Genomic DNA, 13,005 nt, shown 5'->3' with positions numbered 1-13,005 from the left:
AAACACGGTTCATGCAAACGAGGAGCTCTCATAGTCTTGTCAAGATTAAAGGTTATGCTTTCATCTCCCACTTCTAGACTGAGCTCACCATGTTTCACATCAATCACTGCACCCGCGGTGTGTAGGAAAGGTCTTCCTAGAATGATTGGAATGTTGGAATCTTCCTCCATATCAACAATGACAAAGTCCACCGGGATGAAAAACTTCCCAATTCGTACGGGGACATCTTCCCATATCCCTAATGGTGTCTTCATCGATCTATCGGCCATTTGGAGTGTGATGTTGGTGCATTTAAGCTCTCCCATCCCCAACCTTTTACTCACCGAGTACGGCATGACACTCACACTAGCCCCTAGATCACATAAGGCTTTGTTGATCGTTGTGTCGCCAATGGTACACGGTATTGAGAAGCTTCCCGGATCCTTTAGTTTTGGAGGTGAACTCCCTTGAAGTATTGCACTACTCACCTTAGTGAAGGCGATAGTCTCAAGTTTCCGGATCGACTTCTTCTTTGTGAGGATATCTTTCATGTATTTCGCATAGGCCGGCACGTGATTTATTAATTCCGTGAAAGGAATTGAGCCTTCCAAATTCTTCACAATTTCCATGAACTTTCCATGTTGATCATCAAATTTGGGCTTGGCTTGACGACTTGGAAAAGGAAGTCTAATCACAATGGGCTCCTTCTCCTTGACCTTGTCTTCATTTTTCTTTGAACTTTCTTCTTTTGATGATTCTCCATCTTTGGAGTTTTGCACAATTTCTTCCTTATCACTAGCTTCCACAACTTCATCCTCAACTTGCTTCCTTGGTGCTTCATACCTTGTACCACTTCTCAAGTGAATGGCACTAACCGTTTCATGTCTCGGGGGATTACTTTGAGGTGGTAATTGCCCCTTTTTTCTTTGTGAGCTTGAAGATGCTAGTTGAGTCAATTGTGTTTCCAACATCTTGGTGTGAGCTAGGATGTTGTTGATGGTGGTTTCCTTTGCTTGACTATCTTTTTGCATTTGAGTGAAAAATTCTTGTTGATTCTTTTGCATTTGGAGGACCGCTTTTTGGACATCAAAACCTTGGTCATTTTGGTGATTGTATGGATTTTGATTTTGGTAACCTTGGTTTTGATGGTAAAAGGGTCTTTGATTTTGGTTTCTCATGGGTGGTGGAGTGTATGTTGTTTGAGGGTTTTGAACATTTTGGCTTTTGTATGAGAGATTTGGATGGAATTTGGTGTTTTCATTGTAATAGTTGGAATAAGGGGTACCACTCTTGTATGCTTGGAAAGCATTCACTTGTTCATTTGTTCCCCTACATTCACTTTGGTCATGTCCCAAAGTTCCACAATTCTCACATATACCACTTGGGATTGATGAAGATGCCGTCATGGCATTAACATGATGCTTTGGTGATTTTGAGAATTCTTCAAGTCTAGCCATAGCTTTTTCAAACTTCAAATTGATTATGTCAATATGAGCACTAAGTTGAGCACCCAATTGAGTAACGGAGTCCACTTCATGCTTTCCTCCTCTAGTAGCCTTGCGAGGTCTACTATATTGTGAGTTATGGACCGCCATTTCCTCAATCTTGTTCCATGTTTAATTGTCATCAACTTCGGTGAACATTCCATTTGATCCCATGTTGAGAATGTTCCTTGAATCCTCATATAAACCGTTCCAAAATTGTTGTACCAAGAACCATTCGCTAAGTCCATGGTGAGGACATGAGCGACAAATTCCCTTAAACCGCTCCCAAGCTTCATACAAAGATTCTTCATCCCTTTGCTTAAAACCCGTAATTTGAGCTCTTAGCATGTTAGTCTTTTCCGGTGGGTAGAATTTTTTATAGAAAGCTAGAGCCAACTTCTTCCAAGAATCTATTCCGAGAGTGGCCTTGTCAAAGCCCTTCAACCATTGTTTCGCGGTGCCGATTAGAGAAAAAGGAAATAAGACCCATCGAATTTGGTCTTGAGTCACACCGGTTTGAGAGATTGCATCACAATAGTCGCAAAAGGTTTCCATATGAGAATGAGGGTCTTCACTAGGCATCCCCCCAAATTGGCTCCTTTCGACTAATTGGATAAAGGCGGATTTGGCAATAAAATTTCCGGTTAGATATTGTGGTGTAGGAGTACCATTGGGTAGGTTCTCCTCGGTGGGTACGGAATGTGACGAGAATTTAGGCATTGTAGGTTGATTTTGTGGGGTATTGTGTAATGGGTTCTCCTCTACTTCTATTGCGAAAGGGTTGATGAACTCAATAGTTGGTTGAACAACTTCACTAATACCTCTCAAATTCCTCCTAGCAAATCTCCTATTGTTCGTCAAGGTTCTTTCAATTTCACGGTCAAAAGGTAACAAATCACCTTGTGACCTTCTAGACATGCAAAATATCAAACAACTCGAAAACAATTAGAACAAACCTTGAGGAGTTTTACTTCCCCAAGGCGATGAAAGACACAACTAATAACAATAAAAGGAAATCTAAATCAAGTAAACACCGTCCCCGGCAACGGCGCCATTTTTGATCGGTCCGTTTCGTGTTCACAATTAAAGGTGTGGTCGTTGGGTCACGTCCGAATCAAAACACAATTTATAGCTTCACAAACAACTCTACAATTAGTAAAGAGGAGAGTAAAGGTCGGATCCCAAGGGACGGGTATTGAAATGAGATTTCTATTGAAAATAGTGGTGTCTTAGGGGTGTCACAATTTGGGTTGATGTAGAAGGTAACTAACTAAAATAGCAATGAAAATAAACAAGCAAGATGAATTAAAAGGGGTGTAAACAATCGGTTAAAAAGCACTAGGGTGTCATGGGATCATAGGGAAATCATGGGAATTGAACATACAAACATGTTCTCAAATTATAATCAAGCAATTATTGTTGTGATGGATTGAGTTGGGTTATATCTTACAATCCTAGGATAGTTTGGGTCCCGGAGCCGAATCGATTAGATTGTACAACACCTACAAGTCGACTTAATCTTCCCTACTCAACAACATGCATGGTCTAATGAGACTCGAGTTGGGTTATGTCTTACAAGTCTCATTGAAAAGATAGGAGATGGTGGTAAATGCAAGGATTCATAGGCTTAGCATTTCATCAAATATAACATGTGCATGAGTTGAGATCAAAACAAGCAAGCAAATAAAACATGAAAGCATATTAATTTAAGCATGAATCATTCCCCATGTTGGTTTCCCCTAATCACCCATTAACCCTAGCTAAGAGACTACTCACTCATTATCATGTTGATCATGCTAGAAAGGTTGTCAATCATACCAACAAAATGAAACATGATGAATAAATGAAAGTAATTAACAATAATTAAAAAGGGATTAAGTGAATTATACCTACTAATGATTCCAATAATAAAGCAAAGATAAAAGAAGTACTTGATGCTTGATTGAGAGGTTGTCAATCTCCCAATAATAACCCAAATAATCTTCAGTTACCCAAAATAAAGGATGAACAAAAGAGAGATTAAGGAAATAAAACTTGTATTAGAACTTGATTAATTGTTGATTACAAAACTAAAGAGAGATTTGATTGATATTAACTACTCTAATTATTGATAAGAAGAACATGCTCTTCTATTTAGACTAATGGGGTATTTATAGTGGAAATTAGTTGGATGCATTAGGGTTAACTAAGGGCTAAACTAGTAATTACACTTTTTAGATTGAGCAGGGAGGAGCCGGTATTTTCCGAAGGAAAGGCTTCTTTCTTTGTAGCTTGGAGAAGACGAAAATACGCTGTAGAGGAATCTAAGCGGATTAGGGTCGGGACGGGCGGATTCTGGCGATGGAACACGAGCGGATTCAAGAGAATCCGGGCGGATTGTGGTGGCTAAACCCGAGCGTCTTGGTGGAAAACCGCACGGATTGTGCAGGTGGAGGACGGCCGGATTGTAGACAATCCGCACGGATTGTGCCTCAGCAAGACTTATTCTTCTTTTCTTCCCTTTTCTTCATAAATTCCTTGGAGATTTCCTTGGGGACTCAAGGATCCTTTCTCAACATTGCTCATCTACTATCATATATACAAAGGCCTTCTAATCTTGTCTCTCCTTGATGCTTGGTCATTGAATTCGATCAATTTAGTCTCGTTTTGCCATGAAAATGCAAGATTCTTACTCCTTTCCTACCAAGGGATCAAAATCTCAAAGAATATGCAAAACAAAGAACTAAAGATAATAAATGACCCAAATATGCACTAAAAAGAATGGGAACAAGGCTAATTCGGGGGCTAAATATGCACTAATTATGGTCACATCAGTGGGTCCCGAGGATTTCTAGGTCCTGGAACGTTTTGATGTTTTGATATCTCAGCAGGTTGGCATAAACTGGGCGGAGATTGTTAACAAATATCTCTACCAGAGTTGATTCACTCAGCTTACTGACCAATTGAGTGCTTACCCTCCTCAAACGGGTTAGGAATTTTGTGAACCCTTCTTTATCATTCTGAGTCAAGACCTCAAGAGTGCGGGTGTTAGCTTGGATTTCGACATTGTCGGCATACTATTTTGCAAATTCAACGGCGAATCCCAAGTAGTGAGGTTTTTGGGGTCGAGGGAATAGTATTACTGGCGAGGAATTGGTTCCAGGGATAATGGGAAGATCCAAGTGAAAAGTTCTTGTTTGACCCCCTTAATGGCCATGTAATCCTTAAAGGCCCGAATGTGATTGAGCGGGTCCTCCACTCCCTGGAAATTTAACGGAAAAGGTCCCTTTTGATCCCTGGTATGAGGACTGATCCGTCACTCTGGTCTGAACCAAAGATTGTTGATTCGGGGGTAAAGGTACTATCATGGAAGTGTTAGGCACCCGGACCGCCCATCAAACTGACGGCCTTTACTATTTATTTGTAATATTATATATTTGACGAAATTTAAGCTAAAAAGATTGTTAAAAAGCAATCTTATACAAGACAATACAAATTATTTACAAGGAACAGTGTATGGGAGTATGGAGTTTATGAATTTGGTCTTGTATCTCGTGTGTGTCTGATGGAAGGTGTCGTCGTGTCTCCCAGTAAAACACATTTATATTCTCAATAAACAACTAGTTAGTGGTTAAGTCGAGGTCGATCCATGGGACGGTGTGCTTTGGGTTCTAAGTCTATCTATCTCAATTTATGCTAGTGTCACAATTGATTTGGATTTGTAGTTGGTGAGTCTAAACTAATGCAAGCAATGAAGTAAAACAAACAATAAATTAAGAGATGTAAACAAATGCCTAAAAGTGCTAGGATATCATAGGTTCATGTTAGAAAATTATATCTCATTACTAGACATATTCATATATGTGATGATTTAATTTAGTCATAAAATTAAATGTTGATCTTATGCATGCAAACAATAAAAGGAATAAGAAAGAAATCATCATCTTACATTGAAGATTTCGGATTATTTGGGCACAAGTGAGTTCTCCTACTCACTTGTTCTTGAGCTTCCTTAAGTGGATGAACACGGATTCAAGTAGAGAATCCCTCCCAAGGATTAATACCCAAAGTAACAACTTAATAAAATTAATATTATTAGTACTAGAACAATATTAATTTTGTATAAAATTGACCAAAATATTATTTTGTTCCCTCAATATTCCGGTTAAGAGAAAGGGAGAAAGATGAAGATTTTATCTCACTAAAAACTCTTATTTTAGTTGTATGTTGAAAATGAATGATACACTAATGTTTTTAGGTAGTGTATATGGTAAAAATTAAGGAGAAAAACCCATGGTTTTCTCCTCTTAAAACCGGGTGGAATGGGGAGGGAAATGGCCAATGCATGCACAAGATTGTCTTCACAAGAGCAAGTAGGGTTGCATGGCTAGGTTTAGGAAGAAATGATTATGTTTACCACTAACATAATCAACATAATATATTCCTAATATCACCCCTAATTTCGGTCATTTAGAGATAAAATGGATTCCATTTTATCTTTGTCAATTTGTCAATTTGTCACATGTCACATGTCATGTAAAATTATTATGTATTTTTAACATATTAAAAATCAACGCATTAATAAAAATACGTCATATACAAAATTGACTTAGTAATTCATAATTACTTGTACGAAAATATTTTACCAAATATAAATCACAACATCTTGTATTTATTATAAATTTATTCATTCAAATGCAATTGTTTCCTTAAACAATAATTTCATCTAAGTAATAAAACAATTCGATCACTTAGACCGTATCTTATTTAATCAAATTACAATGAGACACGTAAATTTTACTTCCAAAATCGTCCGTCAATTTTAAGTAATTTAATTAACCCGTATCGTCATACGATCAATTAAATGATCAATTAAGAGTGTTACCCTTTAGGTATGACCTAAGGGGATAAACTGATCACCACCGTCTCACGACAGTAATGTCAAACTCTAGTCAGCCAATCATTACCGATATGTGTGGAATAGTTGACAGTAAAAAATATTACTTCCCAATTGTATTCTTTAAAACGAGACTTAAACATGTGATCATCATGATCAACAGTTGTGATCACATTATTGTCGGAGGATACATATTCCAACAATCTCCCAGTTATCCTCGACAAGTATGCGTCACCAATTCTCTTGTCCTATTATTATCTCCCACTCAATGCAAGGTGTCTTTCAGGTCGTACTTGCAAGTGATCATATCGAGAGTGGTTTCCTCGATCTGGAGAATAACTGATTGACCGGATTTATCTATCATAGATATCTACCGAGCGTGGCCTCGCATTTCCAGTTCATTACTCCTCGAGTGGCCCTGAGATATTGTTATAACCCTGACTAGGGGTGGACAATTCCTATCGCACTCATTCCCTTTGACTAGCCACAACCATCATAATCTAAAATATGCCCATTTGACCCCATTTACGAAGGTCGTAGTAACACAAATCAAAGTTAATCTGAAACTGTGCCATCTTAGGCGAATAGTCTATAGTCAAAAGAATCGACTCATTAGAATACTATAGTAGCTCTTGCCACGACCAAGCTATATAAATTTGCCAGAGCTCTATAAGCGGTCATAAGGCCCGACAAAGTGTTCCTAACAGTCTGCCTATGTGATCGACTAGTCATTCTCATATGACTCCATGGCACTTGAACTTGCCATCAATCGCATCACATTCTAGTTACTTTGAGACGTCACCTCATATAAGTAACTATGGGCGAATACAATGCTAATCCGTGTTCACTTTAACGGGGTTCAATTGTCTCTACAACCCGTTTGGATGTAACAAAGTATAAGGTGAGTTAATAATAACTCAAACGACAAATGTCGACATCACATTCGGGTAGTCAATACTGTATTACAACCTTGTGATGCATATCGTAAGTGTGTAAACACTAGTTGATTGCAATAGAAGTTTAACATAACATGTGTCCATGTGTTCAAACTTCTTATAATCGCATTTTCCTTTACATTCATGTTATCTTTCATTGCATGAACCTTACCAAGTACACATATAGGTTCCCAACCTTGGTTTGGGTTCTTTATCTTGAAAGAACTTCCCTGTCGATTATCACATAACCAATGAATTTGCGGTGAATGATATAACTTGCACTGATCAAGTACTCCAACCACTCACAATGCACTAGGTAAATGTTTTGTAGAGTCTTGCAACAATTGTCAAGATGATTAGCCTAGCACTTCTCACAAGTCCTAGCATATTAGAAAAAATTTGTTTGAGTAACTTCTTACTTCAACTAAGTATCTTACGCGTGTTCGAACATTAATATGTGCAACCTCTTGACACATAACAGAGTGTTCTGTCCAACACTGAAATCGCTCATCGGATTCTCCTCGAGAATTCATGACGATTCTTCTATGGCTTGCCAATGATCCATCATGCTCTTATGCATATGATTCATTATTGGACATGTCCATGATTATTCTAATGGCGGAAACATTAGTAATTAATAATCATGTGATCAACCATTCTTAGGTTCAATGAACGACCATGACTGCTAATGGCAATTCCATTTCATTTACATGAATAACCTACGTTTCTCGTTGATTCGATGTGTATATCTCAATACTTATCCAACATCTCATGATGTAATTGGATTCATCATAGTCCATTTTCATCCAGAATTGAAAACTCAAATACTTCTTTGTGAAGGAAAGTATTAGCTCGTCATTCTCAATGAGTAGTGAGTTATAAATTTTACAAGATGATTGCTCCCACTAAATTCCATGTCTTCACATGATAATTTCCAACTCCCACTTAATTTCACATGTTTCGCAATTGAATACTCAATCGAAACATTTCAAGAATTGAAATATATTTTGCTTTGCTAAGTTATTAAGATAAAACCATATATGTTCCCATCATATCCTTTCAAAATACCTATTTTGAAGAGGTTTCATCTTAACCTTATGAAAGGAGATTCTAATCTCATAACTCATTCATATTGTGATGATGCGTAGCAATGTCATTATTCAAATGTGAATTATGTCTAATACACGTCCTTCAAAATACCCTTTTCGGAAGGAGGTTTAACCATTTCATTTTCATAATGAGGTTAAGTAATGACATTAGCGAGGTTAATACTTAACTCAGCTCTTCTGGATATCGGCATATCAACATTTGCAACTTTTTGGTCATAAATCTCATTTATTTTCGAGGATGCAACTTTATTTCATTTAGGCTCTTAAGTAAATATCAGTATTGAAACTATTGGTCAAATGTTGTTCATAAACATAGTCAAAACTTATAGTTAAGACTTTAAATTAGTCATTCTCATTCCAAAACTTTCTTTGGTCTCCTCGTGTAGTTATCTTGAGAACATATTCTTTTGATTACTTCACTTGGTCTCTTTTATCATGTAGATATCATCTATTCGAGACCATAGATCTCATCTATTCGAGTATACTATCTGTATAGGTATACAAATCATTGTTTCTTGCGTAGATCTCATTTACACAAGTACACAAATTTTGCTTGGTGTTCTTTCTGTCTTCATTTTTTCCCACTCTATGTTTAGAATAAATACACTAGAGATTCAAAGATAGCTTATGAGACACAAATAATGATTTTTGAAGTATAAGGAGGACTATCTCATAGGTTGACTAATTGTTTTAGATTTGATAAGTGTACTTGGTGATTAACATTCCTTTAAGAGAGTTCATCAACTCAATGTCACTTTATAATTGATCATATACAACCCTTAAGCTTGTGGACATATAATGAATCCCATCATTATAGTTGTCTATTAGATCACTTTAAGTGAATGATCATATGTTTCTATGAGCAAGCGGATAAAGACGAATTTTAGAACAAGGATAAAAACGATAAAACGGGTGACTTGGGTTGCAAACCAAGCCACCATTATCCAAAATACAACCATTATCCAAAATACATTTCCATGTCGAACACGGAAATCAAAAGGTTCTAAAATCCGAAACATAATTAAAATAAGACAATAAAAAGCGAAGCTTCATTGAAGCTATTCCTAGCTTCTTGATGGTTTCTCAAGCTTGCTTTTCTTTTCCCTTGTCCTTGCTTGGTGGAGGCCCTATTTACAATAAAAAAGGGATACATTATCACAACTTTGTATCACAATACCATAGTTGCATTAGAAACATAAAAGAAAGGATAGTCATTTACCTACTAGAGTGATCTTTCCAGCCTTAATGTCACCAAGGTATTTGGAACAATTTCTTTTCCAATGTCCAACACCATTACAATAATGGCATTTATCAAGAGGACCCTTCTTGATTTTGGAAGTGCTAGCTTCATAAGACTTAGCTTTGGTGAAAGTGGGAGCTTGCTTCTTACTTTTCTTCCCATTGTTTTTAAACTTCCCCTTGCTTTTGGTGCTTATGTTAAGCACATCCTTAGGTGGGTTAACATTTAACCCCATGTCTCTTTCGGCTTGCACAAGTAACTTGTGCCACTCTTCAAGAGACACGTCCTTGTCTTGCATGTTAAAATTCACCCGGAATTGAACATACGCTTTGACTTTGGATAAGGAGTGTAGAATCCTATCTAGAATGAGTTCTTTGGGGATTTCAACTTTTTGAATCTTCAAGGTCTCGACTAGCTCCATTAATTTCAGCACATGAGGGCTAACCTTTTGGCCCTCTTTGAAGTCGAGATCAAAGAATGCCGCGGCCGCCTCATATTGGACGATCCGCGGAGTTTGTGAAAACATTGTCACAAGCTTGGAATAGATTTCATTAGCGGTGCCCATCTTAAAGGCTCTCCTTTGGAGATCCGCCTCCATCGCAAATATCACCACATTTTTCATTGCGGCGGACTCCTTGTGGTAAGCCTCATATGCTTCCCTAGTAGCGGCGGTCGACCTAGTATTAGGTTCGGGTGGAGAAGCCTCGGTGAGGTAACGAAGCTTGTCGTCATCTTGGGCGGCTAATTTGAGTTGAGCATCCCAATCGGAGAAATTTGACCCATTCTTTTCAAGTTTACATCAGTCCATGAAGGATCGGAGCCATGAAGTATTAGTGAGAGGTGTGGCGTTGGTAATAGGAGTAGCCATTTGTTATGAGAAATAAAAGCGGTCTACAAAACAAAATACAGAAGGAATAAAACATATGTCGTTTTCAAAATAATAATACTCGTAAAATAAATTTAAACAAGTTTTATTGCATTTATCTAGTGACCTCTACCCAACTTGAAAAATGATTTCAAGACCCAAATTCATATTAATTTAGGCATCGGTAAAGCCGAAAAACAACCCTTATCAATATAACTCGGTGGATTAACCTTTTAATCGATTCTACTTTTAGAACTCTTGGTCGATAAATTTACATTAAAATTTATCTTTAGCCCGAAACACATCCGGCAACCGTCGAGAATACTTTCGTTGAGTTCAACCCAAATTTCGAATAAATGTGTCCATGATCCAAACTTACATCAACTTGGGCATCGGTAAAGCCAAAAACAACCCTCATCTTTATAAATTCGGTGGGTAGACATTTATCACCCACTTCCCCTACGTAACAAGGTTTGTACTCCGGTAAAGCCGAGTGCACTCTCTCATGAAATAGGTTTTCATGGTTTCTACTTTTTGGTAAGGCTATGTCTCAATTGATTATTTTAGCGAGAGGTCATGTCAATTTATTATCTATCACGTTTTAAGTGAACTAAAGCGGTGAACTACGATAATTCTAATTGACACGGTCGATAAACTCGATTAAAATGACAATGCATGTTTTAGTTATGGCGATTTAGCGATGCATGCAACATATAAATAAAATGCAAAACATAAAATAAATCCTAGTATGGCCTTCCTAAAATAGAAAATCTAATTAACTATTACATATTAGGAAACCAACTCCATTGGTCCCTTGAACTTCGGTTCTTGGCACGCATCTCGAGGTAACACCGTCTTTATGTATCGCCTACTTGAGTGACACCGTCTTCAAGGAACTCCGAAATAATTAAATTACATAACAAATTACATAATTTCCTATTATACATTTGTAACTAAAATAAAATAAATCTATTAAATTACAAAATGGTGATACGAGATACTAATAAATTACAACCGAATCGATATTCCCATACATTTCGGGTAATACCAATTAAAAACTAAGGCCATACTAAGTAAAATTACATAAAATAAAATTACATAAAATAAAATTATGACAATCATAAATAAAATGCAGCATTATAATATGTATGAACATGCCCAATTTTATGCTAAATCGCCTTTAAGGAGCCAATATCGTATATTAAACGGTTTTTACGGATTTGCGGGATTCAACCTTTTAAAGTCACAATAAATTACATAAATTCATATTTATGAACAAGTTAATTACCCTAACCTCTTAGGACTCAAAATTAGTCTCCACTAACTATTTGACTATAATTAACTCATATTTCTTAAAATTGTTCATTAATGGGCCCAAAATTACAATAAAATGCTATAAACTTCAAATAAATCACAAAAATTTCAAATAAATTTGAAATTTGAAATTTAAACTTATGAACATTCTGGAAAAATACCATAACACTCATAATGTTCAAAAACTTAGGTTAAAATTTCGAAAATTTATCGGAAAAACTATGTTTCGGTTTATCGGATTTATCAATTATAATCATAAAAACATGAGAAAAAATATATTCATCAACTTTTAAATTTTTAGATCTGAAAAAGATAATAAAATTCAACATGTGACGTTTTTCCTTAGTCATGAAGTATGTTTTAGCAATTATTCACTAATTAAGTCACTATTTATGCTATTTTTCATCAAAAATTCATAAATCATGCATAAAGACTTCAATATAGCCTATTATTTTACACACATCTTCTAAAATTGCATGTGACAACATATTAAATTTCTATGACCAGATTCGAAATTTATCTCATATTAACCTATTTTTCATCTAAATCCGATTTTTATCATGAAAAATCCATATTTCTAGTATAAAAACTCCAAAAATTCTGAAAATTTATAGGTCATCTAAAACAAATACAAGTGATAACATATCCAAAAATAACTGGAAAATTCGAAGTTTAGCTAATTTTAGTCCGAAAATGACATTTTAATCATAAAATCACATTTTTAATGTCATTATTATATAAGATGAACAATAAAAATCCATAAATTAACCAAAATATCCTAAATACATTTTAGGATCAGAAACTTTAACATGCATAATTTAATTCGTGATATATCATAATCACACAAATTTATGAGTTTTATATGTTAATCGTATAACTCGGAAAAACTATAACCGATTTGCATGCAAACAACCAAAGGCTCTGATACCACTTATTAGAAAATTATATCTCATTACTAGACATATTCATATATGTGATTATTTAATTTAGTCATAAAATTAAATGTTGATCTTATGCATGCAAACAATAAAAGGAATAAGAAAGAAATCATCATCTTACATTGAAGATTTCGGATTATTTGGGCACAAGTGAGCTCTCCTACTCACTTGTTCTTGAGCTTCCTTAAGTAGATGAACAAGGATTCAAGTAGAGAATCCCTCCCAAGGATTAATACCCAAAGTAAAAACTTAATAAAATTAATAT

At 35.9% G+C, this 13,005-nt stretch overlaps 1 non-coding gene across 1 annotated transcript; it reads left to right on the top strand.

Annotated features, from left to right (window-relative positions):
- The first annotated feature begins 1,704 nt into the window (after positions 1–1,704).
- LOC141626102 (small nucleolar RNA R71) lies at positions 1,705–1,811 on the top strand. The gene has a single exon (XR_012535827.1). It is a non-coding gene; the product is annotated as a small nucleolar RNA R71 (small nucleolar RNA).
- The last annotated feature ends 11,194 nt before the right edge of the window (positions 1,812–13,005 follow it).

Source organism: Silene latifolia, chromosome X, assembly GCF_048544455.1.
Source record: "Silene latifolia isolate original U9 population chromosome X, ASM4854445v1, whole genome shotgun sequence".
NCBI lineage: Eukaryota > Viridiplantae > Streptophyta > Magnoliopsida > Caryophyllales > Caryophyllaceae > Silene > Silene latifolia.
Note: the sequence above shows the minus strand (reverse complement) of the source record. Positions and strands in the feature narration are given on the sequence as shown.